The sequence below is a fragment of the Vespula pensylvanica genome, chromosome 14 (genome assembly GCF_014466175.1).
Source record: "Vespula pensylvanica isolate Volc-1 chromosome 14, ASM1446617v1, whole genome shotgun sequence".
Taxonomy (NCBI): domain Eukaryota; kingdom Metazoa; phylum Arthropoda; class Insecta; order Hymenoptera; family Vespidae; genus Vespula; species Vespula pensylvanica.
The window spans coordinates 2,048,030-2,065,529 of record NC_057698.1 but is presented as its reverse complement, the minus strand read 5'-3'; the positions used below and the strand labels follow the sequence as shown (position 1 = coordinate 2,065,529).

The 17,500-nt window shown below is 40.7% G+C and overlaps 1 long non-coding RNA gene across 2 annotated transcripts in view; it reads left to right on the top strand.

Annotated features, from left to right (window-relative positions):
- The window catches only part of LOC122634245, a 226,712-nt gene that overhangs the window by 126,333 nt on the left and 82,879 nt on the right, over positions 1-17,500 (top strand). For both annotated transcript variants that reach the window (XR_006328341.1, XR_006328342.1), the window contains exon 5: positions 126-398. This is a non-coding gene — a long non-coding RNA (uncharacterized LOC122634245). The remainder of the gene's footprint in view (positions 1-125; positions 399-17,500) is intronic.

Below are 17,500 nucleotides of genomic sequence, written 5' to 3'. Positions count from 1 at the left end.
ACGTACAAGTTATTCCGATATCTACAAGCTATATCTAACTATCTATCTACCACTTTTATATATCTACAATATTCTTTTTTTCTTCTTCTACTTTTTTATTTGTTTTTTTTTTTTTCTTCATACAGACGAATGAAAAACACAAGGTGGAACCTACAAGTAGTGGTTAAACTCGTGTCGCCACTCGTTCTCTGTGACTAAACGTTAGTCCGAACGCTCTACACACATGGTCATCGAAGAGCAATGCCATCATCCTCAATCTCGGCCTTTCACCAGGCCACGAGGATGCACCTGCGATCGGATCCATCGAACGTAGCGATCGAACTACGTATAGAGGAAGGTGTTTCGAAGAGTTCTAATGACGATACCATTAGTCATCGGTGGATGCTGTGTGTTACTCAGTGAGTTCCTTTTGAACCACGACTATCGATCTTCCCGCGAGTCCTAAGATTGGACCTTTTCCAAAGCGATCGAAAGTTTATATCTTATCTTTTCTTCCTTTTTTTTCTTCTTTTCTTTCTCTTTCTTTATTTTTAATACTATTTTTGTTTTCTTCTTCTTCTTCTTCTTCTTCTTTTTTTTTTTGTGATTTCATTTCACAGATAAGCGTTATATATATCTATATATACGTATACGTGTATATTACAGATTGAGTTTTTTTCGAAGTGATCAAAACTTGTACCTTATCTTTTTTTTTTTTTTTCTTTCTTTATTCTTAATACTATTTTTCTCTTCTTTTCTTTTCTTTCTTTTTTATTACATTTCATTTCACACACACAAACATATATATATATATATATATACATAAGAATAGAAAGGAAAAGATAGATCTCGATCTCGATCGCGATCGCGTGATCCGTGCTACCTGCATCGTCGAAGAAGACAGGAACCCTCTTCGCGTAAGGCAATCAGAGCGATATTAAGGTGCACGGGTCAAGCGAGGTGGCTCTCCTTTCTTCAAGGCCACACATGTGTTGCTCGTACACGCGTGTTACGACTATACTTCGGACGTTGCAAGAAGCGAGTTGGAAGTCTTCGTATAGAAGGCTTTGCCGAAGAGTATACGACTATACCGAGGTGAGTTCTGAGTGAGAGAATAAGAAAGAGAGAGAGAGAGAGAGAGAGAGAGAGAGAGAGAGAGAGAGAGAGAGAGAAAGAGAGAGATTACGATATCGCATGCGAGACGATCTCGGACCTCGCTTTGGTGCGATTCGACGCGGCTAATGCGAGCCACGGCGAGCCGCCGTTATGCGCCGTAATGTGTCTATTTCTCAACTCCCGATGATGAGACTCCCTGAGAGCGGCCTTCCGGCAGTCCAGCGTCGAGCTAAGGTCGCCTCTTAAAGAGGAGGACCGTACGAGACCGAGGTCCTGGCTCCTGCGAGAGCTCTTTTCTCTCACGTTTGCCATCTTTTCTTTTTCCTTTTTCTTTCTTTGTTTTTTGCTTTTCTCTTTTTTCCCTTTTTCCTTATTTTTTTCTTTTTTTTTTTTCCAATTCTTCGCTGTTGTACGAAGCAATTTCATATGAAACGATTCTCGCATTGTTCGTACAGAAACATACCGTATTAATATTTCGATCGATAAAATATCCATTAATCGTTTAATAAATAAGTAAACATAAATATAGAAATGAGTCGGATGGTGGGGATACGTGCGATAGAGGAAGATCGAAAAAGAAAGAAAGAAAGAAATAAATAAATAAATCGATCGATAAGTAAGATTTCAAGGGGAAACGATCAATGTCGAAAGTAGATAGTCGTATGTACGTAACTGACTAGTTAACGTGTATCGTGTGAAAGAAGAAAAATAAGAGGTATAAAAAGATAGGAATGTAGTAGTTATAGAAGGGAGTTAATCGATGACTCGCGACCAAATACTTTCGCGAGTAACTGTACGTAACGTTGGTATATAAGATCGGTTGTGTCTCCGTGATCGACGTGCTTCCGTTATACTCGCTGTCCGCTTAATGGGCTATACTCTGGAATCGTGGGTGCGATGCAATCTCTCTTGCCGTTGCCGCGAACCTGTCGCTCGAACTAATGCGAAATCTTCGATTCGCTTTGCCGACGCAATCCGCGGGAATCCGCGGCGAGGACTTCTCGTAAAAGAAGAAGAAGAAGAAGAAGAAGAAGAAAGAAGGAAGAAGAAAGAAAAAGAAAGAAGAGGAGGAGGAAAAGAAGAAGAAGAAGAAGAAGAAGAAGAAGAAGAAGAAGAAGAAGAAGAAGAAGGAGTCAAGGTCCGCGGAAGGATCGTCATCATTATCGAGCCTCCCACGACGACTCAAGACCAAGACGAACATCGCGGAGAACGTTTTTCTTCTACACGGCTGCCTTAGAACGATAATGGATCGCGCTTTATTTACGATGACGCGCGACTTTTCGACAGCTAGGAAAGGAAAAAAGGAATCTTTCCAACGGCAAACCTACCATACTTGTTCCTTCTTTATAAATATGTTAATACACGATGACGAGTGTGTATCTATCCTAATATTTATTATTATTATTATTATTATTATTATTATCATTATTATTATTAATATTATTATTTCACTATTTTAAATATATCGTAGGAAATAATAATATTAATAATAATGATAATAATGATAATAATAATAATAATAATAATAATAATAATAATAATAATAATAATAATAACAGCAAGGATAATAATTGAAAGAAAAAAAAGAGAGAGAAAAGAGAATATCACAAGTCCGAGTTGAAAAGTATAATACTACTCTGGCAAAGAACGAACGAACGAAGAGAGATAGAGATAAGGTAGAAGAGGAAAAGAAGGAGGAGACGATCGTTAAAAATCTCTCGTTTTCTCTCTCTCTCTATCTTTCATTCTCTTGAATTTATCGTACCAATAAATCGCCAGACCAAGAGTGTAACACGTTCGATCGCGGAAATTCGGCGAATTCTCTCTTTCGTCCTTCTTCCTCTCTTCACTTTCTCGCACTCGTTCCATCTCTCTCCCTCTCCCTCTCTCTCTTTCTCTCTCTCTCTCTCTCTCTTTCTCTCTAACATTCGCATCGTAGCACGTCGGCGATGATCGTCGCGATAATCTCGTGTTCCAACGGCGATATGCGGGTCCATCCCTCTCTCTGGAGCGACGGAGACGCGTAAAGGTCAGCAGCGACGTAAAGGCCTCTTTCAGACGTTCCACATTACCGTGCCCGTTGCCATTTCTGGCAAATAGATCCGAAGGCAAAGAAGAAGAAGATAGAAGGAGGAGGAGGAGGAGGAGAAGAAGGAGAATAAGAAAAAGAAGAAAGGAGGAGGAGGAGGACGACGACGATTTCTCGACGGAGAACGCGTAGATCGCGATCGTAACGCGGCTTCTCTCGAACGAGGTCGAACTCGAATCCGATCGAGCACTCGATGATCATTCTCGGCCTCTTCCGTTCTATTGAAAATATCGATTATCGTTCTTTCGTAAATTCTTTTTCTTTTCTTTTCTTTTTTTTTTGTCTTTCGAACTAACGTTTAAACATCCACGATTATAGAAAAAAAAAAAAAAGAAAGAAAGATAGGGAGAGAGTTACTTTTTTTTCTTCTTTTCATTGTTTCTTTTTTTCTTTAATTAATATTAAAAAAAATGATATTTAATTCTACCAAAATGTGTCTAACATCGTCGATGTATCGTCGATGTATCGATAAAAAAAATCGATACCACTTAATTTTTCTTTGCGATAAGTCTTCCTCTCTTTCTCTGTCTCTCTCCCTCCCTTTCGCTCTCTCTCTCCCTCTCTCTCTCCCTTTCTTTGCTCTCTTGCTCTCTCACCTGGCGTCCACGTTTTAATGAACATCGAATTAATTCGGTGCGAGGCTTCGCGATCGTTAAGCGTAATGTTATTTTGCGCCTCTTCCTTATCTCCTTTCGCATTATCGTGGCGTATTAATTAACTCTAGCAACGCTTACGCCCCGAAAAATAATTTCGGGCTACGCTCGGCCGCCCTCGGTGAATAAAGAGGAAAAGAATGAGGTCTGGGATATTGGAGAGGGGGAAGGCGTGTACGAGAAGAAAAAAGAAAAAGAAGAAAAAAGAAAAGAAAAAAGAAAAATGTCCGTGCGAACACGTGGTAATTAATTCGACGTGCACGTCGGATCGTATTATCGTGATCTCGAGCCGTGAAGCCGTAACGTTATCGAAGATTTCGATCCTCCGAGAAACGAACGAACGATCCATCGATCGATCGATCGATCGATCGATCGATCGATCGTTTGAGCGATCTTCTCTTTTTTTCTTTCTTTCTCTCTTTCTTTCTCTTTCTCTCTCTCTCTCTCTCTCTTTCTCTCTGTCTCTCTTTCATTTTTTTTGGGACCCATTAGTCTGAAAATCTTAGAGAAAACGAGTGAACCTCGAAACGAAGAAATCTCTCTCTCTCTCTTTCTCTTCTGCTTTCCCTTTTCCTTTTGTTCGAAATCTTTTCTTTCGGAACGTTCGAATCCATTCGACTTCGTCGAAAAAGAAGAAAGGAGTAATGGCTGATTCACATTTCGCGCGTGTCGTAAGCGCGTAGGCGAGTAATTCGATTTTTGCTTTTTCCTTCCTTTTTTTTTTGTTTTTATCAATAATGGTAGACGTTCACCCACACATTCCTACATAAATATTTTCTTTCTCCTAGTGTTTTTATGTGTCGTTAATAGGATAAGATCGTGTCTCCCTTTCTCTCTCTCTCTCTCTCTCTCTCTCTCTCTCTCTCTCTCTCTCTCTCTCTTTATCTCTATCTCACACTATCTTACGTGGTAGTATATAACGAGCTCGATGTAATTTATAAGAACGATAAAAATTGGAGTGTAATACATATAACTTATGAATATTACGTCGACGTTAATACCCGTGGCAAAAAGCAATTGCCTCGAGATTATTGAAATATTCGATGAGTTTCGATCATCTTGGTTTTATTATTAATCTTCATTTCGTAAATCCAATAATCGTGGACATTTCATATTAGGTTATACACTCTCTTAGAGATCGTAATTGATCGATCGTAAAAGTCTTTCAGCGTTAACTACGAATATATTTTCTCATGGTATTCTCTCTCTCTCTCTCCCTCTCTCTCTCTCTCTTTTCGTCTGTCTCTCACTGAGATCGAGAGACGCGTTTCTTCCACCTTCGAATATTATAAAACATACGATATATAATAACCCGAGCAATAAACGCACCGATACGTCCCATATTATATTTGATATTCGCTCTTTTCTAACGGGTAATTACTGCCGGCTTCGCGCCTTGCTCGAATAAGAAACCGACGGTCCGTCCTGCGATTTGCATTTATTACTAACTCTATATTAACGTAATTACTATCAGAGAAATATCGTTATCGCAACAACGAGTCTAACGTTCGAGCCGCGGATTTACCGTGTTCTCGTTAGAATCCTTATTCGCGTGATCGTGTAAAATGAATTAGCCTTAATACGTCGCTCACGAAAGAGAGAATAAGAGAGAAAAATAAAAAGATAGATAAAGGGAGGGAGAGAAATAGATAGATAAATAGATAGCTAGATAGATAGATAGATAGAGAGAGAGAGAGAGAGAGAGAGAGAGAGAGAGAATCGAGGGTAGGTCTATTCACCACGTACGATAGCGTACGCGAAATCGATACGAAAATGTTCTCGAAAATTATTAGGAAATATCATTGGTCGATTTTGATCTGAAATAACTCGATTGCGCAACCGATCTCTCGCGATTTTCATAACAAAAGCGTAGACAATAGATCAAGCAATGTATCTATTATAATTCGTATGTTGGAGAGAGAAAGAAAGGGAGTAAGAGAGAATACAACATAGGTACTTATATAATTCACATAATCTAGATACGATCGGTTTGAGGAAATCGAAGGAGGTCGTCGATCGTTGAAAGTAAAAAGGTGCTTAGGCCGATTAGGATTAGACGGAGAAAGTGGTTCGTCGTCGTCGTCGTCGTCGTCTGGATACTCGTTGCTTACGTTGCTATTCTCCTCTTAGCGATGACTATGGTGTTGGTTATGGTGGTGATGATGATGATGATGATGATGATGATGACGACGACGACGACGACGACGACGACGATGGTGTTGGTGTTGGTGTTGGTGGTTGTTGATGCCGTTGGTGAATAGCCGTTACACTTGAAATTGCCCTCTTGCTCGCTCTCTAAGCAACGGCGCGTGGAAAAATCGCATCGCGATCGGCTCTCGAGACGCGATCGGGCGCGGGCAACCCAAGCAAATGTCAGGTCGTGACTTTCATGCGGTCTACCACCTGCCATGGGATCGGTAAGTGCGTCGTTATTAATGGCGTCCCGATCCGATCGCATCCGGAATAGGCGTAGGTCTTCAATGATCTTAAACTACTCTTCTTTCGAAGATCCACTTTACGAGCTTCCGAAAGGAGCTCCCTTTGTATATCGTTTTTTATCTTTCTATTTCTTTTTTTTTTTTTTTTTTTCATCTTCAATCATTAATTTCATGTCGTAAGAACAGTATTCCTTTAGTTTAACAGTAATGGTTACACGTGTTTCATAAGAAAAAAAAAAATAAGTAAATAAAAAAAAAAAAAAAAAGAAAGAGAAAAGGAAAGAAAAGAAGAAAAAAATATCGATGCATTTATATTCAAACAATCGAGATTCAAGCGTGATCACTTTCGTATTCATCATTAGAACGCGTTGCCTATTATAATAACAAAGTAACTATTATCACAATACTATCCCCATGCTACTCATTACATATTCTCTCGAAGCAAAGTGCTCCATCTTGCCCCGAAGGCAATTACACTTACAAACGTTCATCGTCTTTGAACGGGAGAAGGACGAAAGATTTCTTGCTGGACAACGAATCGTAACGCACGTTCGCATCCATTAATAACGCGACAAGCAGCTATGAAGAGAGAGAGAGAGAGAGAGAGAGAGAGAGAGAGAGAGAGGGGAATAGAGAGAAGAGAAAAAGATAGACAAGGAGATAGAAAGAGAAGTCAACATTCGTTTCGCATGGCTTATTCGCGGCGACACTCGCGTGCCGCTCGAGACACGATTCATCGTGGAAACGGTTGCCCGACATACATCGAGAAACCGTGTCGACTCCCACGCGAGTGCCAATCGACCTGTCGTACTCGCCAGATTACGCGTTCTCCTGCATACCTTTACTTAAAAGATATATGAATACTACATTTATCGGGACAAAAATAGATCTCTACCGATCTTTTGCCGATTCAATAAATCGATCGATCGATCGATCGATCTGATTATAGAACGCAAAAGGAGTAGTAGGTATATGTAATCCTATATTTATACATATATATATATATGTATGTATGTATGTATGTATGTATGTATGTATGCTACGTAATGTATCTCGAACACGGTGAAATTTCTTTCTGGATGAGGATGCACAAGTATCTCCTCGTCTTATTCTTTTCGAAGCCAAAAAAGGCCAAGAAACGGTCGAGCATCTTTCTTTTATTATTATTCTTCTTCTTCTCCTTCTTCGCTTCTTTGCTCCTTCTTCTTCCGAACGAACGTCGTCTTCGAGGCCAAATTCGTCGCACGGAGTAACTTTCGGCGTGATAGAGAATAAGGAGGAAGAAGAGCGTGATATATCGATGACACGGGCGTGGGTGTAGCAGAAAGTCGAGCTCTCGACGCGGCAGATTAAAACGACCTCGGATGCTCGGCCAGGAATGCTTTCTTCGGGTGGCTGCCAACAACCAACCAACCAACCAACCGAGCGAGCGAGCAAGCGAGCAACCAACCAACCCAGCCAGCCTCCGCCGCTGGACCGATCGAGAATCGTAACGAGGTGGGTGCAGGCCGTCCTTTCGTGATATAATCGAGAGAGCAAGAAAGAAAGAGAGAGAGAGAGAGAGAGAGAGAGAGAGAGAGGGAAAGGCATCGAGTTCTCCTCGCTTTCCCTCGTACGTCCCTGTCGTCGAGTCGGATAAATTACGTTAATAAACGCGTTCGATACTCTTCACGGCTGTATAAACCGTTCTGCTCGGCCATGCATTTGCTCCGCTTTCCGTTCTCTCAGATCGGCCTCGATCGATCAAAAATATTATCGTTACCGTGACCCACCACTCTACCCCTTGTCTACCTCATATCGCACGCTTACCTCTCACCCACTCTATAAAAAAATTTTGATATCGAATCGCGTGTGTAAATATTTACATTTACATATATATATATATATACATATACGTAATTTTTATGTATAAACAATTTCTTATTAATCATACGAGATAGAAAAATTAGAAAATGAAACATCTTGTAACGATTCTAAGAAGGAAGGAGATAGAAAGAGAGAGTAAGAAAGAGTGAGAGAAAGACAGAATGAGAGAAAAACAGACAAAAAGAGAAAGATCGAACACGGAAGATCAGTTCGTCGCGCGTGCACGCGATTTTTCTTCTTTGGCAATGTTCGCGGTTGCGATTCCGCGATTTACGATTCGCTCCCCGCGCACCATCCGAGGACAGCTCGTTTCTACGAGTAAAGTCGAGACGAGGACGACGAAGAGGACGTTTTATCGAACGTTCCGCAGAACGCCGTAACCTTTCCATAACTATCGCGTCTCTTGCCGTAGATCAACGGTAACGCCACCGCGCGACCAATTTACCGAGCGACCTCTCGGTCGACCTCTTCTTCACCGGCCCTCCTTCTCTCCCTTCTTCATCTTCTTCTTCTCCTCCTCCTTCTCTCTCTCTCTCTCTCTCTTTCTCTCTCTCTCTCTCTCTCTCTCTCTCTCTCTCTCTCCTTCTTCTCCTCCACCTTGCTCCTTCTTCCTTCGTTGAGTTCCTGACAGCATACTCGGTACACGTATGTAACCTACCATGCGAGTTGGATACAGAAAATACATAGTGAAAAATATATAGACGAACGAGTAACGGAAAATTAGTTGGGGATTGTAAAATCATCGTTTTATTATTTTTATAAATTTTGATTAATATTAGGTGTATTTATTAGGAATATTTCTATTTGCTTTGCTATATGTACATATATAGATGTATATTGTATATATTGTATATGCAATATATGTGTGTATTAAATATATTCTATATATCGTAAAATTAATCGGAGAGTTATTCGAAGAATGCACATAATTATATAATATACAATTATCTCGTTTTAATAATAATGAAATTATCGAGATAGCCATCCTTCTGGATTTGAATTATTTCTCTTACGGAATATATCTCGAGATATTTCTCCAGAAAGAAAGAGAGAGAGAGAGAGAGAGAGAGAGAGAGAGACTCTTCTGTCCGAGTGGCACATTGTATATGTGTATATGTTAATTGCATTAAATCGACGAAAGGTCGATCAGCATAATGAAAGGGACAATCAACGAATGCAACAGAGTCGAGCTCGGCCGTCACGATTTCACATTATAATGTTAGTCGGAGATACGGTGCATCGGTGAAGACCGTTCCCACCCTCTACCCCTCGACCTACCCCAGGTCTTCTTCATCTGGACTCAGCACCCTGGCTCGATCGACCGGTCGATCGGTCGACAACAGTACGTACGAAAGAACGGATCGACGGACCAACGGACCGACGGACCAACAGACGGACGGACGGACGGACGGACGGATGGACGGATGGACGGACGGACCGACGGATAGGCGAGTGCATTAGATCGGGTACACGTCGTTGCGGCATGTCGCGACTTTTTTGTCCTCGTCCTACGAGAAAATCTCTGCTGCTCTCCTAAGACCTCGATCGAGACGTATGTACACATCGGGCCTTTACGATTGCCCTCATACATTAATGTAAACGGCGGTACCTCGTGAAAGAGAGATAGATAGAAAGAGTCGCGAGACTCTAAAGAAAAGAGAGAGAGAGAGAGAGAAAGAAAAAGAGAGAGAGAGAGAGAGAGAGAGAGAGAGATCTCGTGGTTGTTGGAACGGGGGCGAGAGTTGATCAAAGAAAGAAAGGAAATATCTAAGAAAAAGAAAGCTGTTGTAAAAAAAAGGAGCACATAATAGAAAGAGATGGATACATATAGATAAATAAACGAGATAGATAGACGAATGAACATACGAACCTTATACAGTAAACATTAACTCCGACGTTTACACGTATGTATATTTAACGTTTCATTGCAAAAGGAGAAAAAGGAAAAGGTAAAAGAAAAAAAGAAGTAGAAGCAGGGCAGAAATATTTGCAAACATAGAGATCGCAAATAAAGAGATATGATAAAAGCGGATGAGACCGTGTCCGTTTAAAGGAGTAAACCGATTGGACGCATCGCGTGCGAGCGATCGATCGATCGATAGATCGATAGATAGATAGATCTATAGATCGATACGGTTATATGGGATGCTCGGAAGCGGTCGGTCATGGTAAACGATATCGAACGGACTCAGCTACGTTTTGCTTCCTCGTCGTCTCTCTTCTTGGTCGTCGTCTCGAGAGGCTTTCCCTGTGTATCGAGATAGCGGTGGTGCCTTTCGGTGCACCGGCCGGAAGGAGATTATGCGAACGAGCGAAAGAGACAGAGGGAAAGGGACACGAGAAAGACAGAGAAAGAGAGAGAGAGAAAGATAGACAGCCCTCGCGACCGGCCCATAACTCAGACTCCGCTTCTTGCGCGCCGATCGTTTGCCATCGCCGTCGGGTCAGAGGGGACCTTGTCGACGATTCTGCTTGGCCGGAGCCTTTCTGTTCGCGGGGATGTTACCGTCTTCGAGACGCACGCGGAACGCTTTTTTCTCGTTCCTTCTCTTTCTCCTTCTCTCTCTGTCTCTCTATGTCTGTCTATCTATCTTTTTCTCTTTCTCTTTCTATGCTTCGTTCTCTTCCATTTTAAGATTTGAGTACTTTAATGGTGATATTAAATGCTTATACACATAGCTTATATACATAGATCGTCAAACGTGTGTTACTTTTACACGGGAGGAATTTACTTTATACGATTGAAATGTTTGCGTGAATGATACGTTTTAAGTAGAACGATCGCAATCTTCTTCGGTACAGATCTTTTTCTTTTTTTTTTTTTTTTTTTACTTTGATTATTTTTCTCCTTTTTTTTTTATTTCGTTCGTTTCTTTCTTCGTTTAGATTTTTTCGTTCGATATATCGTACATATCGCAGGCGACGAATTTGATTAAGATCCTATCGATATATCTCGATAACTTTGAATAAATAAATAAATAAATAAAAAAAGGGAAAGCAAGTAAAAAAATCAACGTTCGTTAAGTCGAGAGTTGACGCGTTAGAACGCGCTAATGAGATTTATGTAGATGATGCTGTTTAAGGATTCGAGCGCATCTTTAATCGAAGCCGGACGTTTGGAAGCGGGATCGATTAAAGTAACGCGGTATTCGTGGTATGCATTGGTAGTGGCAAACTATGAAATATCTCTTATATAGGAGAGAGTAAAGAAGAGAGAGAGAGAGAGAGAGAGAGAGAGAGAGAGAGAGAGAGAGAGAGATATTACGTGCAAAGTATAAATTATCCTATTGATCGCGATCGAAGGAGGACGATCGTTATTGCATAGGTGATCGGTTTTATGTGATTGTACTATGAAAACAATAGGAATGGAGGCGAATAACCGTTAGTTAACAGTTTTCATTGTCCAATTATTAATTTATGTAGATATATCGTTTATTCGAAGATTAACAGTAAATCGATATTCATCCCACCTATTATTCCTTTCATCGATTCGCGTATTTTAACAACGGATATTTTTAACATCGATTAAGAAAGAAAGAGGAAAAAGTAAGGTCGCGATTATCGTTCGATTCCTCACACGACGATATAAATATTGATATCATTCTTCTCGGTAAAGAAGGAACAAGGATCGTCGTTGATTTCAGAAAACTATCTTTCATAAGTTGAGAACCTCGATGTCATCTTCCCGCGGTGCGGCGAGGAGCACGAAGAGGTCGCTTTCGAGAGTGGGGCTCTATGATCCCGTGCGCATAGCACAACCGGTTGTCTCATCTTTTTTACAATGCGCACTCTCGCCCCGTATGCGTGCACGTGTGCGCGCATGCGATAACGGCCGTTCCTCGTGTACCTGTTGTGTGTGCTCTTTCTCCGTTTCTCTGTCTTTCTCAGTCCGTCTGTCTCTCTCTCTCTCTCTCTCTCTCTCTCTCTCTATCTATCTTTCTTTCTCTCTCGTTCCCTCTCTCTTTCTGTCTTTCTATCTTTCTCGAACGATTCACACGCACAATGGGCGAATATCTGTAACTGTCAGTAATCTCTGGCAGTTAAAAGTCGAATTCAAATCCTTGCCACACCTGCGCCCCTTAAAGCGGGCCGAGCTCTTAAGAAGCCGTATCTCAGAAGGGAACGACTTTCCAAGCGGGAGATCGAAAATGTCGGACCGGGTAATCGTCGTTGGTTCGGCCTTTACCTTAGCGACCATCACGAGGAATCATTCTTAATGATACCTGTGTGTGTGTGTGTGTGTGTGTGTGTGTGTGTATACTCCGTACGTATCAACCTGAACGAGACAAATTCTTAACGAAGTCAAAAACAGGATAGATCTCTTCTTTCTTTCTTTCATTTATACCATTTTCGTTTTTTCTTCTTTCCCTTTATTTCCTTTTTATTCTTCTTCTTCTTCTTCTTCTTCTTCCTGTTCTTTTTCTTTTTTTTTTCCCACAACCCCCTCCCTCATCCACCTCCTCACTTGCAAAAACCGAACGAACGGCAATGAATACCTTGATCCTTTTTCCTTGGTATATTTACTCATCACGCAATGGCTCGAGTCGAGGCGTTATCTCACGCAGTCCGATTTCTACAAAAGTTGCATAGCGGTAAAGTCAAAGAATCTCCAGCAGCCGACAGATGCGAGAAAGTCAAGGTGCTGGAAGCACCAGAAGAAGAAGAAGAAGAAGAAGAAGAAGGAGGAGGAGGAGAAGAAGAAGAAGAAGAAGAAGAAGAAGAAGAAGAAGAAGAAGAAGAAGTCCTTCCTGGCCCGTAGATCACCGGGTTTTACAACGTCGGCGCACCTGCGCTTATCGCCGATTAATTATCGCGATCTTTTTCTTCCTTCTCTATTTCTATCCATCCCTCTCTCTTTCTCTCTCTCTCTCTCTCTTTTTCTCTTTCTCTTTTTCTGTTTCTCTAACATCGACGTTGATCTTTCGATCGTCAGGAACGGTCAAGGACACCTGACGACGATGAGCAGATACATTCTTGGTGGTAGGACTATGGCTTGCGGTAGTCCTGCGCGTTAGAGAGCAACTGACCTTTGACCCCGAACGAGGGCCGGTCTTCTCTCTCTCTCTCTCTTTCTTTCTCTGTCCATCTCTCTCATTCTCCTTCATTCGTTCGTTCCTTCTCGACCACTCACTCGTTCTGACCAAGGCGAGAACTGGTAAAGCGACATAGTGAGCTTAGTTACGACAGGTCGTAAGACGACAAGCGTATCTAATAGGTCGCGATAACGCGGCCTCGATGATATCCTTCGAGGTGCACCGACTTCGGTGTGGTCCGCGTAAGACGCACGATTAAAAGCCTCAACTCTCTTCTCTATGTAAATATGTGTGTATGTGTGTATATATATATATATATATATATATATATATATATATATATATGCATACATAGTATGTATATCGAAGCTATTCTCGCGTGCCTTCAGAGAAGAGTGATCTTCCTTCGATAAGCGATGATACGTAGTACACCTCCTAAGTCGTAAAGCTACGTTTGTTTTCGATCGTTTTCATTACCAAACTGATTCCCAATGATCAACTTATAGTTATTTCGAGATATAATAACGAGAGAAAGAGAGAGGTAACGTTGATGTCGTGTCTTTCCTTTCGAAATACTTTCAATTTTTATTAGGACAAATAAGAATTTAGAAATTCTTGGTACATTTTGAGAAATGATCGCCAAAGATTTTTGGTAGTTTGAGTAATAATAATAATAATAATAATAATAATAATAATAATAATAATAATAATAATAATAATAATAATAATAAAAAGAAAAGATATTTTACGTTAACGCGTATCTTTGAAATACGCGAATTTTATTATTAAAGAAAATAGAATAAAAATTCTTCCTACGTTTTGAGTATCGCAGACGAACGAGTTTTGTTAGTCCAATAAAATTATTTTATGTTAACGTATAATATATATATATATATATATATATATATATATATATATATATTTATATATACACACACACATATATATATATGTACGAATGTATATAGGTATATATGTTTACGTATACCTCTATGTAGAGATACTTTAAAATCCAATCGGTTTCAGAAAATTCATTTCTCGAAGCGCGATAATTTAACGCGAGCCATTACCGTAAAATGTGGAAGAGGCCTCTCGTACCGACGATTTAAATTATTAAACCGGCCGACGCCGTGCTCTCTTGCACGGCGTAGCATTAAAACGCACGATTTAACGCGCTGGCCGATCAATTGCTGAGATTATTCGGAAACCGTATCGAGGACGATGTCGTTCTTTTCTTTCTCTTTCTCTCTCTCTCTCTCTCTCTCTCTCTCTCTCTCCCTCTCTCTCTCTCTCTCTCTCTCTCTCTCTCTATAGTTAGTGGTATTTTCGTTCCTCTATCGACATTATACGAAAATAGCAACGAATCACCGACGAAGATTTTAATAAAATTTCATCAATCAGCAACTGTTATAATTCTTTTTTTTTTTCTTTAATAATTTCGATAATCAAACTTCTCAGTTGCACAGATAATCCCGATTTAGCTCGATAAAAAGAATGTCGGAAGAGTGATCGATAACAGTCTTTTTTTTCTTTTTTTTTTTCTTTTTTTTTTTTTTTTTCTTCAAGAACTCCAAGCATAATAAAATCATTTCCTATTTCGTATTTTCGGATTTTTCACAGCGATTACTTATGTTACGACACGCGACATGGTATTACGGCAGTGTCCATGGCACGCCCAAGACTCGCGAACGAAACTCTTCGTGCCAGATAATCCACGTCGCATGCCGCCTGCTATGGGAAAAACTGCTTTTTTTTTCTCTAACACCCAACCTCTAGCCCACCCGCTTACCCCATACCCCAGTCCCTCGTACTTTCCTTGAATTCTCACTCTTGGACTCGCTATCCTCCTTCTCCTCTTCCTCCTCCTCCTCCTCCTCCTCCTCCTCTTCTTTCTCCTTGTAGTCGTAATCGTCGTCTTTGTCGTCGTTGTCGTCGTGCCCGTGTCAAGGTATGTTTGTCACACGTGGAAACAGGTTCACCGACATAGAACGTTAAATTCCATTTCAACCGATCTATACTGAATTCAACTTGATCCTGTTCAAACTCGTAACTACTATTGACAAATATAAGTAGCCTCGTGTGTTCTCAGTGAACTATTTGTTACGTAATATCTCTTTCGCGGATATATCCTCATTCTTATTTTCTTTCTTTTCTTTTCTTTTCTTTTTTTTTTCCCCACTCTCTCATATCACGATAAAAATCGATTTGCAATCATGTTTGATAAAAATATCAATGATTCATAAATGAATACATTTTTTTTGGATTATTAAGAACTCGATGAGTGTCTTCTCTGTGTCTTTGTCTCTCTTTCTCTCGATGAGTCCATCTCTGTCTCTTTCGATAAAGACAAAACGAGGGAGGAAACGTCTCGTGCGCGTTCGGTCTCGGGGTCGCGATCTGCTCGACTCCTCTTGGGTCTCTCTCGTATAATCGTGGATTCAAACGTACAGCTTTTGAAATCGGATATGCCAGATATTTTCTCTCTCGCGATGTTGGGGCCTGGTTTGAAAGAAGGGGAGCGGGGGAGGTTAGGAGAGAAGAGTAAAAGGTGGTAGTGGTGGATGAAGAGAAGGAGAAGGAGAAGAAGAAGGAGAGAGAGAGAGAGAGAGAGAGAGAAAGAGGGGGGGGGAGGAGGAGGAGGAGGAGGAAGGGAATACTCGGAGGGGGATGCAAGAGAGGCCCCATCGTCTCAGTTACAATTTGTGTTCGCACTTAAAAGAAACATTACCTGCTGAGACCCGCTCGAGGATAGCGCGGACGCCTCTTGTGTGGTCCTACGTAACATCCTCGACCGTATCTCGAATCGTTCGTTACCGATTCGATTGGTGGTGTGTTCCATCCGCATGGTACGCCCTTTTTCTCGAAATAATCGACAAAACTTTTGGTGTTCCACCCTGAACCACACCTCTCACATTTTAAAATTGCTCTTCTTCCTTCCTTCCTTCCTTCCTTCCTTCCTTCCTTCCTTCCTTCCTTCCCCTATTTCGTTATTTGGATGATATCCTGGCTTAATTATATTGATCGAAACGAATCAGAAGTAGTCATAGAAATAAAGATAGAAAGACGAAAAAAATGAGATCTCGAGAATCGAAATTTATTTATCACAGTGGATAGATAATAGTCATAATTTCGATTTCTTTAATTCGATCGAACGTTCTTCTCACGTTTTTTTTTCTTTCCTTTTTTTCTTCTCTTTTTTCTTTTTCTTTTTTTTTTCTTTTTTTGTAGAGAGAGCTCCTCGAAAAAAGGAAAGCAATAAAAGCGAGCGACGAAGTCGTTGGAATTCTATTTCGATCCGTTCCCTTTCCTCCTTCCTTCATCCGGATCAGAACGGCCATTTGACTTGCGCAAGGTGGTTATCTTTTCGGGTCCGGGGCCGCGTACACGTACCATCGCTCTCGTGGAACCTTTTCCACGAAATTAACAGAGAGTCGTAAATGAGGACATCGGGACTCTCGAAACGTTCGGATAACTAATGGCGATTCCGACATAGAGCTCCCTATCCGTATAATTTTGTAACTTTCCTGAGATCGTTCTCGGACTAGCAGTGATTCTCAAATTGTTTCTCGAATTTTCATCGTAGAAAATTCATACGTAATATCGTCGATATAATCGTACGATTCGCAACAACGTTCGATAACGATAATAATTCGTTAGGACGATATCGATCATCGTAATAGTTAATATTAACGTGAAACGTAATACTGTTTAATAATATCTAATGATTCTTGTAATACGTATACTTTGTGCTACGTCCTATTGTGAAAAAAAGAAAAAGTAAAAATAAAATAGAATAAACGAAAGTTCTTTACCTTCGATGTCGATCGATATCGTCGAATGTTCGCCACGTTGCGCTTTTCGAAAGATCCCTCGGCCCTATGGATCTTTATGGTTAGCACTTTAACGACCAGCTAGGTTCACGATTCGCGATCCAACGATCTCGATCTCGCGATATCGGGCAACCGTACAACGATTCGGATGCATAAACGGAGTTATTCGGGATGCTGGAATTCCACGAGAAACTCGAACTCACCGGGATGCAAGGCTCCGACGGAATCTCGTTTGCGAAATCGACGATAGAGTGTACTTTATTTCGTATCGTTCAACAAAAAAAAAAAAAAAAAAAGAAAAAAAAAGGAGAAAAAAAAGAAGAAAAAAAGAAAGACCTCGACGATAGTCCTACCCATTAAAACGAAGAATCTACTTTACGAAAGGAACGACCTATTCGTTAGCATTAATGTTCTCTCGATTTTGAAACGCGTTCAGCCATATCGTAGAAAGAGAGAGAGAGAGAGAGAGAGAGAGAGAGAGAGAGAGAGAGAGAGA